Source organism: Podarcis vaucheri, assembly GCF_965113315.1.
Source record: "Podarcis vaucheri genome assembly, chromosome: 18".
Lineage (NCBI taxonomy): Eukaryota > Metazoa > Chordata > Lepidosauria > Squamata > Lacertidae > Podarcis > Podarcis vaucheri.
This window is the reverse complement of record NC_138756.1, coordinates 1,555,933-1,573,123: the sequence shown is the minus strand read 5'-3', so window position 1 is coordinate 1,573,123 and position 17,191 is coordinate 1,555,933. Positions and strand designations below refer to the sequence as shown.

The following is a 17,191-nucleotide window of genomic DNA, read 5'->3' as shown; positions in this document are numbered from 1 at the left end:
TGATAACAGCAGAAAAAAGTGGTCCTGTTTTCAGTCATCCTCTCTAGCCCTTCTCTGCTGAAAGGCAGGATGGATCATTGGGCGCCTCACTCTGCTCAGTGACTAGATTCACCTGACCCCCAGTTTTGGAGAAAGTGGGGTGGAGCACGAGGGTCAGCTGGCCTCCCCGCCCCCCCTCCCGCCTCACCATTACCTCCACAAGTTCCATCTTGCAACCCCCACTGGGGCAACAGCCTGTTGCTCCTCCAGCCTCTCTTTCCTTGGGTGCAGGGGTGTAGGCCCAGGGCCCCCACATAACCCCGCCTCTGCAAGGTGGCTTGGAGTGGCTAGGATCCTGCCCGCTCCCCTGGCTGTTCCTCTGCTGCTCTGGGCGGCCGGGTGAGGTGTGCAGGCTCTTCTGGCAAAGGGGAAAGGGGGCACCAATATGGCTCCTTGCCAAGGGCGCATGGGAACATGTGCAAAATGTGAAGCCAGCTCTGGCTGTCCTCACAGCAGGGCAGGATCTGAACCTGGGACACCCAGCTGTTAAACTCTCATAATCAATTTGGGTTCTGAGCAGGCAGGGCGTCCACAGGGCGACCCAGTGAAGTGTTCAGGAAGTGCGCCAGTTTAGTTGTATATTCTAGGTGTCCTTTAGCGTGTGTTCACGATGACTTGCGCTTGTGATGGCATCCGGACAGTAACGTGTGACCTGGCTTTCAACACTATTGGCGCCTGCAAGAGTTTTGGGTTGGACATCCTGAAAATTTTCATATCCCCAAAGTTTGGGGTTTGCTTGCTTGTTTATTTTTCTCTTTGCGACTTTGTTGCAATATCACTGCAACGCTGGGGGGAATGAGTAATAATGCAGAACAATGTGTAGACAGTCAAGGATAACCACCACTAAAGGCACGATTATTGTGCCAATGACATGGTCGTTTTGGGCACCTTTAGCCCTAGGTACAAACTATTCGGTTTCCGAACTCCGCAAAACTGGAAGCAGTGTTCTGGTTTGTGAACTTTACCTCGGTCTAAGAACGGAATCCGAACGGTTGAAGGGCACCAGCGGCAGGAGGCCTTATTAGGGAAAGTGTGCCTTGGTTTAAGAACGGACTTCCGGAGTGGATTAAGTTTGTAAACCGAGGCACAGGCAGCCCCCTGTTTATGTGGGGCTTACGTTCCCAGGCACCTTGCACCTTGCGTATAATTGAAACTCGTTGGAAAAGCTGGCAAGCACCCATTCCAGTGACATTTCAGTGACGTCTTATGATGTTTCTGGGTCACTCCTGGGTTCGGTGTCCCAGTTTCTGATTTGATCCTGGAGTGTCCTGTTTTTCTTTAGGACGTCCCTGTTTTCATGGGGGAAATGTTGGAGCTATGTGACCCCCAAGCCAAGGAGATAAGTAACTAGACAACCTTTAGAAGACTCCTGAAGGCAGCCCTGTAGAGGGAAGTTTTTTAAAAAATGTTTTATTATTGTTTTATATATGCTAGAAGCTGCCCAGAGCAGCTGGGGAAACCCAGTCAGATGAGCGGGATATAAGTAGTAAAATTATTAATAATAATAATATTGTGGAATAGGACGTCCTTATTTTCATCAGAGAAATGTTGGAGGGTCACACACATCTTGAATGCACAAATACTGGGGGCTGCCTGTACAGTGGTACCTCGGGTTACAGATGCTTCAGGTTACAGACGCTTCAGGTTACAGACTCTGCTAACCCAGAAATAGTACCTCAGGTTAAGAACTTTACTTAAGGATGAGAACAGAAATCGTGCTCCAGCGGCGCGGCAGCAGCAGCAGGCTCCGTTAGCTAAAGTGTGCTTCAGGTTAAGAACAGTTTCAGGTTAAGAACGGACCTCCGGAACAAATTAAGTACTTAACCCGAGGTACCACTGTATTGTGTTTTAACCCAGCCTGGGACCTTTGGGTGAAGGGTGGGTAATTAACAACAATAATTAATACGTAATACACCCACAAAAAAACTGCAGTCTGGAGAGGCCCGTGCAGAAATATGACACAATTGAAGCGAAGCAGCAGAAAGGCTCATCAGTGCAGGAATAGCGCATTAGTGATGGGTTTATACAGAACTGTCCACTCACCATCGTTTTTCAGTGGGGCTCCATCAACTCCACACCCCAGTTCTGCAAGGCCCTTGTAGACCTCATCAGTTTTGGCATGGCGGAAAAAGAAAAAATGAAATACGTCCAAAGCTGGAGGGCAGTAGACAGGGGCACACGCTCTCTCCCTGGTCATGAAAAGAGGAGACTGGAAACCAAGCCAGATGAGGAACAGTTGAAGGATCTGGGTATGTTTAGCCTGGGAAAGAGGAGACTGAGAGGAGATAGGAGAGCCATATTCAGACATCTAAAAGGTTGTCACATGGAAGAGGGAGCCAGCTTGTTTCCTCCTGCTCTGGAGGGGAGGATTGAAGCCATGACTTCAAGTCACCAGAGCTGTCCGAGAGTGGAGAATGGACTAGCTAGGAAGGTGGTGGCCTCTCCTTCCTTGGAGCTTTTTAAGCAGAGGTTGGATGGCCATCTGTTAGGAATGAACTAGCTGAGTTTCCTCATTGCAGGGGGTTGGGCTAGATGACCCTTGGGGTCCCTTCCAACTGCAGTTCTATGATTCTATGAAACTGATCATTTGACAAATAGGGACAATGCTTCTGCCCCAGCTGATCTGCGTGGACCTCATGGGCACATGGGGATGTAAAAGTGGAAAGAAAAAAGGATCAGCCACCCTTTTGCGAGAGACTAAGGAAGTGAAAGGATTTTCTCTCTTATTCTTATCCTATTCATTCATTCATTCAGTTTGTATCCTGCCCACCCTCCCAAAGGCACCTGGGGCTGCACACCACATTTATAGTGATGCTAGAACTCGTGTTCATGGTCCTTCCTGTGAAAGTGCATAGAACTATGGAACTCGCTGCTGCAGGAAGCAGCAATGGACACCAGCTTGGAGGGCTTAAAAAGACTGGGCAAATTCCCGGAAGAGAAGTCTGTTGGCAGCTCCTGGCCACAATGGCTAGGCTCTGCCTCCATGTTCTGAATACTGGTTGCTGGGAACCCTAGGAGGAGAGGCATGGGTGTAGCCAGGGAGCAGCGGGGGCAACTGCCCCTCCCAAATCAGGTGAATGAAAATACTTTACTAAAAGTAGAAATAATCAGAATATTTGCAATTGAAATGCTTGCCGAGGTCACCTGGGTGATGTTGTGGCGCATTCTAGCAACTGGCAACCGCCCACTGAGCAATAGGCGTGGCTTCTACAAACTGACCAGCAGTGTTGCAGGTGGCTTGGTCCTGCCCTCCGCAACACAAATCCTGGCTACGCCCATGAGGGGAGGGGGCTCTCATGCTTATCTGGATGGGCCTTGGTTGGAATGGAACTTCCAGGCCCAGAGGCAGTCTATCTGAAGTTCTATAGGGTATTTTGCTGCTATGAGGAGTAGACTTTGGCCTGATCCACGTGAATCTTCTTATGTTCTTAAGAGGGCGACCATAGGTTCAGGGCAGACTGCAGACTGCTTCCAGGTGTGCTGACTTCTGGCACCAGAGGCTGAATTAAGGGAGTGCAGCTGCTTCGCTTGCACTGGGCGTGGAGCCTTTGGGGCACCACAACTAGGATGCAGAATGGAAGGCGAGAGGGGGGCTGTGTGCAAAAGTCCACCCACTTCTAGCTGCTCCAAGCGGAATTGTCCCTGGCTCTCCACACCGTTGGAAGCGCTGTGCTTATTCCTGCATGCATGACCCCCACCCACCCCGCCCTCGTTCCCCACATGCACCGGTGGAGCATGATGTTGTTCAGAGCCACCAGTGAGCGTTCACCGCAACCCCCAAACAGATGCTGTTTTACAACCTGGTTTGACATCAAGCTCATAAATGGCGCTAATAGAACTAACTCACGATGATGATGATGATGTGTTTATTTTATTTAAAAACCCAAACCCTTTCCAGCCACTCTCATTTGAGCACTGTGGTTAATGGCACTAATCGGAAAGGCTTCTCATTCTCCCTTTTTTGAATCATTAGGCCGGGCTTCCTCAACCTCGGCCCTCCAGATGTTTTGAGACTACAATTCCCATCATCCCTGACGACTGCTCCTGCTAGCTAGGGTGCATGGGAGTTGTAGGCCAAAAACATCCGGAGGGCTGAGGTTGAGGAATCCTGCATCAGGCCGGGGGTGGGAACAATGGCTTCAAGTAACAAGAAAGCAGATTCCAGCTCAGCATTAGGAAAAAGCCTTCTGACAGTAAGAGCTGAAGGACGCTCCTTCCTGGGAGGTTTTTGAGCAGAGGTTTGGGCAGTGGCGTAGCGTGGGTTGTCAGCACCCGGGGCAAGGCAAGTAATTTGCGCCCCCTAACCCGTGGATTTGCGCCCCCTAACCCGTGGATTTGCGCCCCCTAACCCTACCCCCCAGATGTTGCACCCGGTGCGGCCAGCCCCCCCTGCACCCCCCACGCTACACCACTGGGTTTGGGGGCCACCTGCTATGGTTGCTTTAGCTGAGATTCCTCATTGCAAGGGGTTGGACTAGATGACCCTTGGGTCCTTTCCAAGACTATGATTCTTTGATCCTGTGATTCTAATACCTGTGACCCTGCATTGGGCTGCACCTGACAGTCCTCACTAACTTCAGTCCGTTGATTTATTGAAAAAGCTTCCCTGCTCCTGGTCTGTATCGACCAGAAGCATCTCTCTCAGGTTTCCAGACTCCTCCTTAGCTGTACCTGGGAATGCCAGTTCCTGAGCCTTTTATCTTCTTCTGAATTCTGCTCACATGTTCTCCCCTATAACCTTTCCCCTAGAATCCTTTTTATTTTCAAGAATGAAATAGCCCTGTTCTCCACCCGCTCACATGAGACTGTCCTGATATTTCTCTAAGGGTTGAGTGGGATTCCTCCGCAAGGTGTGAGCTCCGTGGACATAGTGTGGGGCTCCTGCCATTCCGTTTGAGACAGGATGTGTGCCTCCACCACCTCTGACCAACCATATTTCCTGCTTGGGGGGTTGGGGGATGCCCTTCTCATTCTACGTTTCAGGGCAATGTGCATGAAGCCATGTGAGCTATAAAAAAAGAGAGAGGAGCAAACTCTCACCTTGGCCGGTTCAGCTGAGCTGACTCAGCAGGCACTGGGCTGGCTGCCAGCTCTCTGCTGCGTCTCCTCCGCTGCCTCATCGGATGTGAGGCAGCCGCGGGAAGCGAAGGCAGAGAGTTTGCAAAGAAGGCTGTCCTCCTCCTTGGAGAATCTGTCCAGGGCTTGCAGGGTCCGCAAAGGGCCATACCCAGCAAAAAGCTGCAGCAGATCATGGAGAGCCTTTGGGGAAGGTAGAGGGAGGAGCAATATATGGATATATTGTCCAAAACCACTTTGAAGCCCATATCCTGGTATCGGTTTCATAGTTTTTGAACTGACAATATATTATGAATCATGTTGTGTGTATGTGTGTGCTATGCAAAAATCACAATGTGGGGAAAACCATGAAGCCAGCCGATGACTCTATATAGTGCCATGCAGTGCTTTTTGCTGGGGGTACACAGGGGTACATTTTGTGAATCTAAGTTTGGCCTCATTGAGGGGCATCATTTCAACATTGTTTAGATGGAGCCCAGAGACTGGGGCCGATCGCCAAGGGCCTCCTGGTGGTTCCCTCACTACGAGATGGGAAGCGACAGGGAGCCAGGCAGAGGGCCTTCTCGGTGGTGGCTCCCGTCCTATGGAACGCCCTCCCATCAAATGTCAAGGAGATAAAGAACTGTCTAACTTTCCAAAGACATATGAAGGCAGCCCTGTATCAGGAAGTTTTTAATGGTTAATGTTTTGTTGTTTTTAATATTTGGTTGGGTGCCATCAGAGTGGCTGAGGCAACCCAGTTGGATGGACGGCATATTATTATTATTATTATTATTATTATTATTATTATTATTATTCCTCCTCTGGCAGCACCTATTGCTAGCAGCACCGTGACCAGACAGTGGGTTTCCCCAAACCCTGGTCCTCAGGCCACGGAAGTGTTTCTTTATATAGATGGTGCAATAGCTCAGTTGGTTAGAGTGTGGTGCTGATAATGCCAAGGTTGCAGGTTTGATCCCCGAAGGGACAGCTGCCTATTCCTGCATTGGGGGGGGGTTGGACTAGATGACCCTCAGGGTCCCTCCCAACTCTACAATTCTATGATTTTGTGCTCCATGTCGGGATGTGTCTGCCCCCGTCCTCAGCCGTGGCATCCAAGGAGAGGCCCTCTCAGGCCAAGGGCAGAGATGAAATTCAGAGAAGAGGGGAGGAAGGGGCAGAGGCACACAGGAGGGCATGAGGAAGGAGCTGGTGAGGCAAAGGCACAACTCACCAAACCTGAAGAAGAGGCAGATTTTTGAGGTTGCAGAAAAGATGGCCCTGAGGGAGATTTGCAGATTGGAGGTTGCAGGAGAGGGATGAAGGGAATGAATGCACAAGATCTGTTCAGCCCACTGGTGGTTTCCACCTTCTCTCGCTTTCCCTCTTCCTAGCAGCCCCCCCCCATTGCAAAGCCTCCCATTGGATGAGTGAGGTGGTCAGCAGAGACCAATCAGAATCTCCTTCCTCCCCTCACGCCCCCTTTAGACACAGCAGGGAGGGGTAGTTTGGAAATTGGGGGGCGGGGGAGAGGAGGAGTACTATTTTAATAACTCATGTGGTCAGGGATGCTGCTGGGCACCTGCTTAAAAGTTGGAAGGAGAGAGAGAGAGAGAGGGAGGGAGGGAGGGAGGGAGGGAGGGAGGGAGGTCTTGGCAACAGGAGCCCAGCGACCCCCTTTCAGTGTTTTGGCAGGGAAGAGTAGATCAGGTCATACTGGATGTGCAAAAAGCCCTCCTTTCTTTCCTCAAGGGGGATTTACTGGGGTCTTGAAAAAGAATAGAACGAAAAAGCGCTTCCCACGAGACCAGGCTAGTCTGTGGAACTAGCGGCCACTCGGTCTGATTGTTCTAAAAATGGATTCGGTAAATTCGTAGAGGAGGATAGATCTGTTGGTGACTATTAGCCACGGCAGCTGGATGCGTCCTCCGTATGCAGAAGTCAGTCTGCCACTCATAGAACTGTAGAGTTGGAAGGGAGCATGAGGCCGTCTAGTCCTAGCCGCTGTGATGCCGGAATCTTTTGCTCAATGTGCAGTGGAAGTTGCTGAGGAAAGTTGGCAAATTCATGTTGGGTGAAGCTGTCACAATGGCTCTGCCCTGCCTATTCAGAAGTAATGCTTCTGTTCTGAATATCGGTGGCTGGAAACCGCAGGAGGGGAGGGGAAAAGCATCGCTCTTGTGCACAGGATCCTGCCTGCAGGTTCCCCACCACGGGACCAGATGGGTCCCCTCTGGTCTGATCCTGCAAGGCTGTTCTTAGTCCCCTAGAGATTGCTTTGCATCCTTTTCCAGAGAAGCTAGCAGAATTTAAAGCATTTATCCATTGCAGGCTGTGACCCCAGGGTCCAAAAAGGCCTGCCCACTCCCAGTGGACTTTCTCGCCCCGCCCAGAGTTTGATTCATAGAACTGTAGAGCTGTGAGGGACCCTGAGGGTCATCTAGTCCAACCCCCTGCAGTGCAGGAACCTTTTTGCCCCAGGTGGAACTCAAACCCCCAACCCTGAGATTAAGAATCTCTTGCTCTGCCAGCTGAGCTGTCCAGTTCATCGGAAGAAGGCCAGGATACGAAACCAAGGCATGCAGACGGGACTTGGGTGTGGAGAGGGATTTGGCCAGGCAGCTGCTGATGTCTGGGGGAAGGCGGCCAGGAGAGAGGCAGAGTTAATGAATGGGGGGGGGGGGAGGAAGTGCGGACAGGAAGAGATGCAGCTGCACACATGGCTGGATGGCAGAGGTTGCCGTAGTCCTTTCTCCTCCACTCTTTCATCTCTTCCTTTTTTTACCCATTCCTGTTTTTAAAATAGTCGCTTTGAAAAACCTGAGGGAACCAGGGCAAGGGAAAATTTGCCTGTGGAGTAGCTGTGCAGTGGATTTCTCTCTGCAAATGGCATTTATTTCCATGTGGCTGGGTGGAAATATCTCAGCCCCCCCCCCATACACATAGAGAGAGAGAGAGAGAGAGAGAGAGAGAGAGAGAGAGAGAGAGAGAGAGACCAGCAAAGTCAGGCATTGTCAGCATCTACTGCTGCGAAGCCTCTGAGCTCAGAGAAGAAAACGGGGAGAAGGAGAGGCGGCTGGCCTGACCTGAGAGCGTTCGGAGGCTATTTTTAAACAGGCTTGAAAGTTACCGTGGAAAAGGGAAGGCTGGGTGCATTGCCATAGAAGCATAGAATTGTAGCGTTGAATGGGTTCCCGAGGGCCATCTAGTCCAACCCACTGCATTGCAGAAATCTTTTGCTCAATGTGGGGCTCAAACCCACGGCCGTGAGATTAGGAGTCTCCGCTGGTTAGAGCATGTTGCTGATGTTAATGCGAAGGCTGCAGGTTCAATCCCCGTAGGGAACAGCTGGATTGCAGGGGTGGGCTAGATGATCCTCAGGGTCCCTTCCAACTCTACAATTCTATGATTCTGTCCCAGCTTTGCACTGGAGCGCTTCCCCAGGAGCAAGGTTGTGAGAAGACCCCTGTGGCAGGATCAGGCCAGTGGCCCGTCTAGCCCAATGTCCTGTTCTCAAAGTGGCCAACCAGTTGCCCCCATGGGAAGCCTGCAAAGAGGACCTGGGTGCAACAGCATCAACTCTGGGTTTACTTTTTATTGGGGGGGAGCAACCTGCACCCCCAAAACCATACGCAGTCCCTTTCGTGTATGTGACAAGGAAGAGAGGTGCAAGGGGCAGCAGAAAGGGGGTTTTGCCAGAAACCCATGCACAGCATACATTTATCCCCCTAAAAAGGAATCATGGGAACTATAGTTTTCTAAAGGTGCTGGGAGTTAAGGTGTCATGGGGGCATGTGCTACAGCTCCCAGAATTCTAGGGTTGGGATGAAAACATGCTTTGAATGTGTGGTGTGTAGGCAGCCAGACAGAGAACGGGGCCCTGTGGCCCTTGGCTCCATCCACCGTGGCCAGGCAGCCCCCAGCAGCAAAAAGCTTCACCGCTGTGGCCCTGCGTGCTCCGACCGGTTCGCCCTTTGCGCTGTGATGCCTCCTCTCTCTGTGAGGCTGGTTTTATCAGCACGTCTCCCCTCCCATTCCCATCTCCTCACTGTCCTTTGTCCTGCTCCTTTTATATCTAAAAAGAGATTCATTCATTTCTTTTTGCTATGCTCCCAGCATCCTTGCTCTCTCTCTCTCTGCAAACAATCAAGTGCCAATCTTGCACGCTTCAAGAGTCCCGAGGAGCCGGCATGCGGAGGAGAATGCTCTCTCGCATGCACGCACGCGTGCGCACGCCCCTCTGCCCCAGGACACGCACACCCGCTCACATGCGGAGACGCTCCTTTCTCCCCGCTAGGCCCTGCTGGTGGCCGGCTGGTTTCTAAGTGCCTCTTCAAAGCCCTCTGCAGCCGTGCGTGAAGCGCTCTCCCAGTGCCTCCAGGCAACCAGAGGCTGCTGGCATGCTCTGAAGAATGTCCTGGGCTGAGCATGTCGAGACTGCAAAGCTGCAGTCCCAGCTGCTGCTTCGCGTGACGTCCACCTGCTTAACTGGTCCTGCTCTGTCCTCTCTCAAGGGCCACTTTGGAGGCAGACATCCTTAACTACAAACCTCAAAATATGGGATCGCCTCGAAACTGGTGCCAAAGCTTTGCAGTTGTTTTGCGGGGGAAACCCCACGTTTGTGGGGTCCTGCAAAACATGGGGGTTTTGCTGCAAAATGACTGCAAAACTTTGGCACCAGATTCAACAGGATCCCAGATTTTGGAGTTCGTAGTTAATGAAGCTTTGCAGGCAGATCAGAGGGAGTGTGACCGCTGAGTCGGGGGTGGGGGGCACTGCAACTGTGACATAGTAGGCGTGCAGAACGGGAGGTTGGGGCATGGGGAATTTTGGACTTGCCGAAATTTGAAAGTCCAAAGTCTGCCCCTGGTCGCTTTCAGATTGTTGCTCTTTTGCAGGGTAATATGGTGTAATTATTATTATTATTATTATTATTATTATTATTACTGTTGTTGTTATTTCGATTGCTATTGCTATTGTTGTTGTTGCTGCTGCTGCTGCTGTTATTATTATTATCCCAGCCACTTTGGGCAGCTTCCAACATATATAAAAACATAATAAAGCATTAAGTACAATGGTACCTCTGGTTACGAACTTAATTCAATCCGGAGGTCCGTTCTTAACCTGAAACTGTTCTTAACCTGAGGTACCACTTTGGGTACCTCACTATGGGACGCAGATGGCGCTGTGGGTTAAACCACAGAGCCCAGGACTTGCCGATCAGAAGGTCGGCGGTTCGAATCCCTACGACAGGTTGAGCTCTTGTTGCTCGGTCCCTGCTCCTGCCAACCTAGCAGTTCAAAAGCAAGCCAAAGTGCAAGTAGATAAATAGGTACCGCTCCGACGGGAAGGTAAACGGCGTTTCCGTGTGCTGCTCTGGTTCGCCAGAAGCAGCTTAGTCATGCTGGCCACATGACCCGGAAGCTGTACGCCGGCTCCCTCGGCCAGTAAAGCGAGATGAGCGCCGCAACCCCAGAGTCGGCCATGACTGGACCTAACAGTCAGGGGTCCCTTTACCTTTACCTTTACAGTGGTACCTCTGGTTACGAACTTAATTCGTTCTGGAGGTCCATTCTTAACCTGAAACCGTTCTTAACCTGAGGTACCACTTTAGCTAACGGGGCCTCCTGCTGCCGCCACTGCGCAATTTCTGTTCTCATCCTGAGGTAGAGTTCTTAACCTGAGGTACTACTTCCTGGTTAGCGGAGTCTGTAACCCAAAGTGTTTGTAACCTGAGGTACCACTGTATAAGGCATCTATCTATATTTCTATATTTTACATTGCAACTGTCATGGGGGAAAATGGGGTGTCCCATTTTTAATTGCGAGAGCTTGGCAGCCATTTGGGGTTCCGTGCTCTCATGTGATTTTGGGATATGATCCTGAAAAAAACTTTCCCCGGGTCTACAATCTCACACAGATTCTGTGCTTAACAACATGGGAGCTGCAGGCCTGTCGTACATCAGTGTTTGCATATCCAGTCTGAACATTTGTGGGAAAGAAGCAGACTTTGCCCCCCCCCCCCAGTGTCCCTATTTTCCAGGGACAGCCTCAGATTTACAGAAGCCATCCTGGTTTCTGATTTGATCCTGGAATCAGGGGTGAATGAAGGCTAACCGACACCCGGGGTGGGGCAAACCACTGGCTGCGCATGCATTGCGCCGCTACGTACGACACATGCATAGCATCGTTACATAGGGCGCATTGTGTGGTATTGCTACATACAGTGCGTGCATGCGACACTGCGCATGCGTTGTATGTAGCAGTTTGCCGCTGGTGCCGCTCGAATGCCGTAGGGACGGTGGCGGGATCCTCTGCTCGCGGCTGCAGCCACGAATGGAGGATCCTCCGCATGCGGCGCCCATTGTGCCACCGCGCCCAGGGATGGCGAGGTGAGCTCCCCACGGTGTGCCCTCTTGTCACCCCTCCAGACATGGCACCCAGGGCGCATCGCCCCCCCCCCGCCCCCCTTGCGACACCACTGCCTGGAATGTCCCACTTTTCGTTAGGATTTCCCTATTCTCATCAGTGAAATGTTGGAGTGTTATGCAACCCTTGAGCCAAGGAGATAAGTACAAGGAGATACAACATTTAGAAAACGTCTGAAGGCAGCCGTGCATAGGGAAGTTTTTTAATGTGTAATGTTTTACTATGTTCTCTACGCTGGGCTACCTTTGAAGGTGGCCCAGAAACTACAACTAATCTAGAATGCGGTAGCTAGACTGGTGACTGAGAGTGGCCACTGAGACCACATAACACTGGTCCTAAAGGATCTACGTTGGCCCCTAGTACATTTCTGAGTGCAATTCAAAGTGTTGATGCTGGCCTTTAAAGCCCTAAACAGCCTTGGCCCAGTATACCTAAAGGTGCGTCTCCACTGAGGTCCAGCTCTGAGGGCCTCCTGGCGGTTCCCTCCTTGAGAGAAGTGAGGTTACAGGGAACCAGGCAGAGGGCCTTCTCGGTGGTGGCGCCTGCCCTGTGGAACGCCCTTCCATCAGATGTCAAAGGAAAAAACAACTACCAGACTTTTAGAAGATATCTGAAGGCAGCCCTGTTTAGGGAAGCTTTTAATATTTGATGAATTATTGTATTTTAATATTTTGCTGGAGGCTGCCCAGATGGGCGAGGTATTATTAATAATAATAATAATTACAGTGGTACCTCTGGATGCGAACGGGATCCGTTCCGGAGCCCCGTTTGCATCCTGAGCAGAACGCAACCCGCGTCTGCACATGCCGCAGTTCACCGCTTCTGCATGTGACATCATTTTGAGCGTTTGCGCATGCGCGAGCAGCGAAACCCATTCCATTACTCCCGGGTCACTGCAGAATGCAACCTGAAAATGCTCAGCCTGAAGCGTATTTAACCCGAGGTATGACTGTATTATGTTTCTGTATACAGTATGTTGTAAGCCGCTCAGAGTGGCTGGGAAACCCAGTCAGATGGGCAGGATATAACACTACTACTACTACTACCACCACTAAATAGGATGCCCCTATTTTCATCAGAGAAATGTTGCAGGATATGTGCATTAGATCTCGAACCCCCAACCACCCTGGCTTCCTTCCTTTGGCCTTGTTTTGATTCCCAGATGGGGTTGCCAACTGACCAGGCTACGCTGCTCCTCTTTGCCTTCCCCTCCTTTTTTAAAGAGCAGTCTGGCATAAAGAAATCAGCAAAGGGAGTTTGTTTCTGGCAGCGGAGCAAGAGCCATTGTCTGCAGCCTGAACGGCTGGTTGGAAGCATCTGTAAGCAAGCCAAAGAACGAAAGAGAGAAAAAGGCAGCCTGCAGACTGGGGGTGGGCGGGGACATGGCTTGCTGGAATGTGCGCCTGTCATGGAAGTGGGTGTGGGACTCACACAGTCGGCAGATCAGTCCCTGCCGCTTGGGACCTCCAAACCCTGCCCCCAGGGGTGTGGTGCGCCAGGAGAGGATAGCAAGCGTGGCGGGAAGGATCCCAGGATGATCAGAGAAACATCTAAGCATTGCAGGGTAGTATAGTTTAGTATCAAAATACATTTTTTTTTATTTGCAGAATGTGGGTCAGAATCTTTTCAAAATAAGAGAGGATCTAGCGATACTGAGAACAAATATGAAAGATCAGAAAACAGCAAGGCTTCTTTGTTTTGATGAGGAAATGAGTTTGTCTCAAATTAGACTCACTATATTATTATTATTATTATTATTATTATTATTATTATTATTACTGCTGCTACTACTACTACTAAATACCAGCCTTCATCAAAAGATCTGTGTGGTTCACAGAAGAAAATACAAGATAAAACACAAGAAAATAATTGAACCAAAACAGCAAGACCATAATAACCCCCTTCCCACAGAAGGCTATTAATCGCCCAAAGGCCTGGTTGAAGAGGAATGTTTTTGCCTCGTTCCTAAAAATATAGAATGAAGGTACCGGAGGTGAACCTCTCTGGGGAGAGCTTTCCACAACCAGGGAGCCACTATCCAGAGATTGCCCAACAGAAGCAAGCTCTGCCTCTGAGTTTGTATACCTACTTAATATATATATTCTTTATTGAAAAATGAAAAGTACATAATTACAAGCACGGGTGGCACTGTGGGTTAAACCACAGAGCCTAGGACTTGCCGATCAGAAGGTTGGCGGTTCGAATCCCCGCGACAGAGTGAGCTCCCATTGCTCGGTCCCTGCTCCTGCCAACCTAGCAGTTCAAAAGCACATCAAGTGCAAGTAGATAAATAGGTACTGCTCCGGCGGGAAGGTAAACAGCGTTTCCATGCACTGCTCTGGTTCGCCAGAAGCAGCTTAGTCCTGCTGGCCACATGACCCGGAAGCTGCACGCTGGCTCCCTCAGCCAATAAAGCGAGATGAGCGCCGCAACCCCAGAGTCGGCCGTGACTGGACCTAACGCTCAGGGGTCCCTTTACAAGCACACAGAGTAAAATAATTTACAAAGAAGAAGAAGAAATACCATATATATATATATATATATATATATATATATATATGCAGGTTTTGGTGTCTTCGGGTGTCTTCCCGTGTAAGAGTCGGGGTGTCTGTGCGACGTTTCGACGAGGTCTCACTCGTCATCTTCAGGCTGGTGCTTTCGGCTTCTTGTTACTGGAACAGAGCAGAATCTGGTGTTTGAGTTCCTATAAATACTGTTGAGGGGTGTGGTGTATAGCCTCCAACGTTCTGGGCAGAGAGGAAGTTCCTAGATTAGTGTGCCTTTTCTTCTTTTGTTCCTTAATTACTTGAGGGATATCTTGAGTGATTTCATGAGTGATATTCTGAATACCACTGGGTGGGTCATTAAGTGTAGATTAGTTGCTAAAGCTTTCGTGTCTTGACCTCTTGAGCTTGTGAAGAGTTTTTCTGAGAAGATGGCTGTGCTGCATTTAGTTGTGCTCTGGCTTGGCTTCGTGTATAGGGGCGAGCTGTGGTTTTGTGCCTTGTGCCAGCCAGATCTGTGTAGGGATTGCAGGGGGGTGCAGCATCCGGAGGTGCCACTATAGTTTGGCTACTGGATGGAGTCTGTAATATGTCTGTGGAGAGGGTCTGGGTTTGGGTCTGGTGTGGTTGATTGGTGACGGCGTTCTGTGTGCCTCTGGTTCTGGTGTCGGTTTTTGTGGGGAGGGCTAATTTCCAGATGTCTGGCAGGCGGGACGTGTCGTCACGCTTGTTCATGTTGTGAGGGTGTTTCTCTATCTCGATGGCTTCCATGATTATTCTCTTGTGGTGATGTTCCATGTTAAAGAGCAATTTGGAATCTGCAAAATTAATTTCGTGTCCTGTTTCTTTCATGTGTTGGAAAAGAGAGGAAGTTTTTTCTTCTTTTTTGACGGCATTCTTGTGTTCTGCGATACGTGCATTTATTCGTCTGTTTGTTTGTCCAATGTACGTGGCTGGGCAGACTTTGCAGGGTATTTCATAGACCCCTTGGTTTTCCAGCTGGATTTTGTCTTTTGGGTTTCTGAGGATATTGGCTATTTTTTGGTTGGTGCAGAAGGCTGTTTTGATATTGTGTTTATGGAGGATTTTGCTGATTTTGTCTGTAGTGCCCTTGATATAAGGAAGGAGGGCCATGCCATTGTTTTCTTCTGTGTCTTGGTTTTTGGGGGGTGTTTCTTTTTGGATTAGCTTCGTAACCCTGTTTTTCTGGTATCCATTGGCGATTAACACATTTGAGAGATTCTGTAACTCAGTTGTCAAGTGGTCTTTGTCAGCCAGGCGTTTGGTTCTGGAGATGAGAGTCTTGGCTACGGAGTTTATTTGTGCAGGGTGGTGGTGTGATTGTGCATGTAAGTAGCGGTTGGTGTGTGTTTTTTTCCGGTAGATAGTGTGTCCTAGGGAGCCATCAGGTTTTTTGTAGATTAGGACGTCAAGAAAGGGGAGTTGGTTGTTGTCTTCTATTTCCATAGTGAATTGTATTTTGGGGTGTAGGCTGTTGAGATGTGTGAGGAAGCTATCTAGTTTTTCTTTCCCGTGTGGCCAAATTACAAAGGTGTCGTCAACATATCTGAGCCAAAGTTTGGGTTTGTGTTCTGACTTGTCTAAAGCATTGGTTTCAAAGTGTTCCATGTACAAATTTGCGATGACCGGTGAGAGGGGTGATCCCATAGGTGCTCCTTCTATCTGTTTGTATCTTTGTCCATTGTGGATGAAGTACGTGTTGGTTAGGCAGTGGTTGGTCAGGTCCAGGATGTATTTGGGGGGGTTGTATTTGTTTTGAATGGCTGTCAAGGCTTCATTAATGGGCACTTGAGTGAAGAGAGATACAACATCGAAGCTCACAAGTAGGTCATCGGGATGTAGGTATTGCTTCTTTATTGTTTCTATGAACTGGAAGGAGTTAGTAACGTGTGAAGCGATGGATTCTGCATAGGGCTGAAGTTGCTTAGCGAGAAATTTAGCGAGATTTTGTAGAGGTGAGCCTATGGAGCTGACTATTGGTCTGAGTGGTGTTCCTTCTTTGTGTATCTTGGGGAGACCGTAGAGTTTGGGGCATCTGGATGATTTTTCTCTGGGGATGATTCTTAGCTGGATTTCTTCACTGATAGGAGAGGCTTTTATTTTGGATTTGGTGGTTTTTTCCAGATAGGTGGTGGGATCTGTTTTTATAGGTTGGTAGGTAGGGTCTTGGAGTAGATTTGATAGTTTTGCTTGGTAGTCCGATGTGTTCATCACAACAGTGGCGTTGCCTTTGTCTGCTGGGAGAATGATTATGTTGTTGTCTTTCCTCAGGTTGGTGAGTGCTTTCTGTTCTTCTTTGTGTAAATTGCTTCTGGGTGGTTTGCTGGAGCAGAGGATGTTGGTGACTTCAAGTCTGATTTTATTGGCTTCATCTGGGTCGATTTTGGTCAGGCTAGCTTCGACTCCGCATATGATGTTTTCCGTGGGGATGCGTCTCGGGGCGACTGCAAAGTTGAAACCTTTGGAGAGTACTTTGGTTTCAGTTGGGGTGAGGATCCTGTCTGATATGTTATGTACTGTTTGTTTCATGGGTTGTTGTGGAGGGTGGCTGGGCTTCTGGCGTTTCTCTAGTTTGTAGAGTTTGTTGGTGTGTCTGTCTGTCTTATGTGACAATAAAGAAGCAATACCTACATCCCGATGACCTACTTGTGAGCTTCGATGTTGTATCTCTCTTCACTCAAGTGCCCATTAATGAAGCCTTGACAGCCATTCAAAACAAATACAACCCCCCCAAATACATCCTGGACCTGACCAACCACTGCCTAACCAACACGTACTTCATCCACAATGGACAAAGATACAAACAGATAGAAGGAGCACCTATGGGATCACCCCTCTCACCGGTCATCGCAAATTTGTACATGGAACACTTTGAAACCAATGCTTTAGACAAGTCAGAACACAAACCCAAACTTTGGCTCAGATATGTTGACGACACCTTTGTAATTTGGCCACACGGGAAAGAAAAACTAGATAGCTTCCTCACACATCTCAACAGCCTACACCCCAAAATACAATTCACTATGGAAATAGAAGACAACAACCAACTCCCCTTTCTTGACGTCCTAATCTACAAAAAACCTGATGGCTCCCTAGGACACACTATCTACCGGAAAAAAACACACACCAACCGCTACTTACATG

The 17,191-nt window shown here is 49.4% G+C and overlaps 1 protein-coding gene across 3 annotated transcripts in view; it reads left to right on the top strand.

The window, feature by feature from the left end:
• HOMER3 (homer scaffold protein 3) overlaps positions 1-17,191 on the top strand; it is a 42,017-nt gene that overhangs the window by 1,113 nt on the left and 23,713 nt on the right. The window lies entirely within an intron of this gene.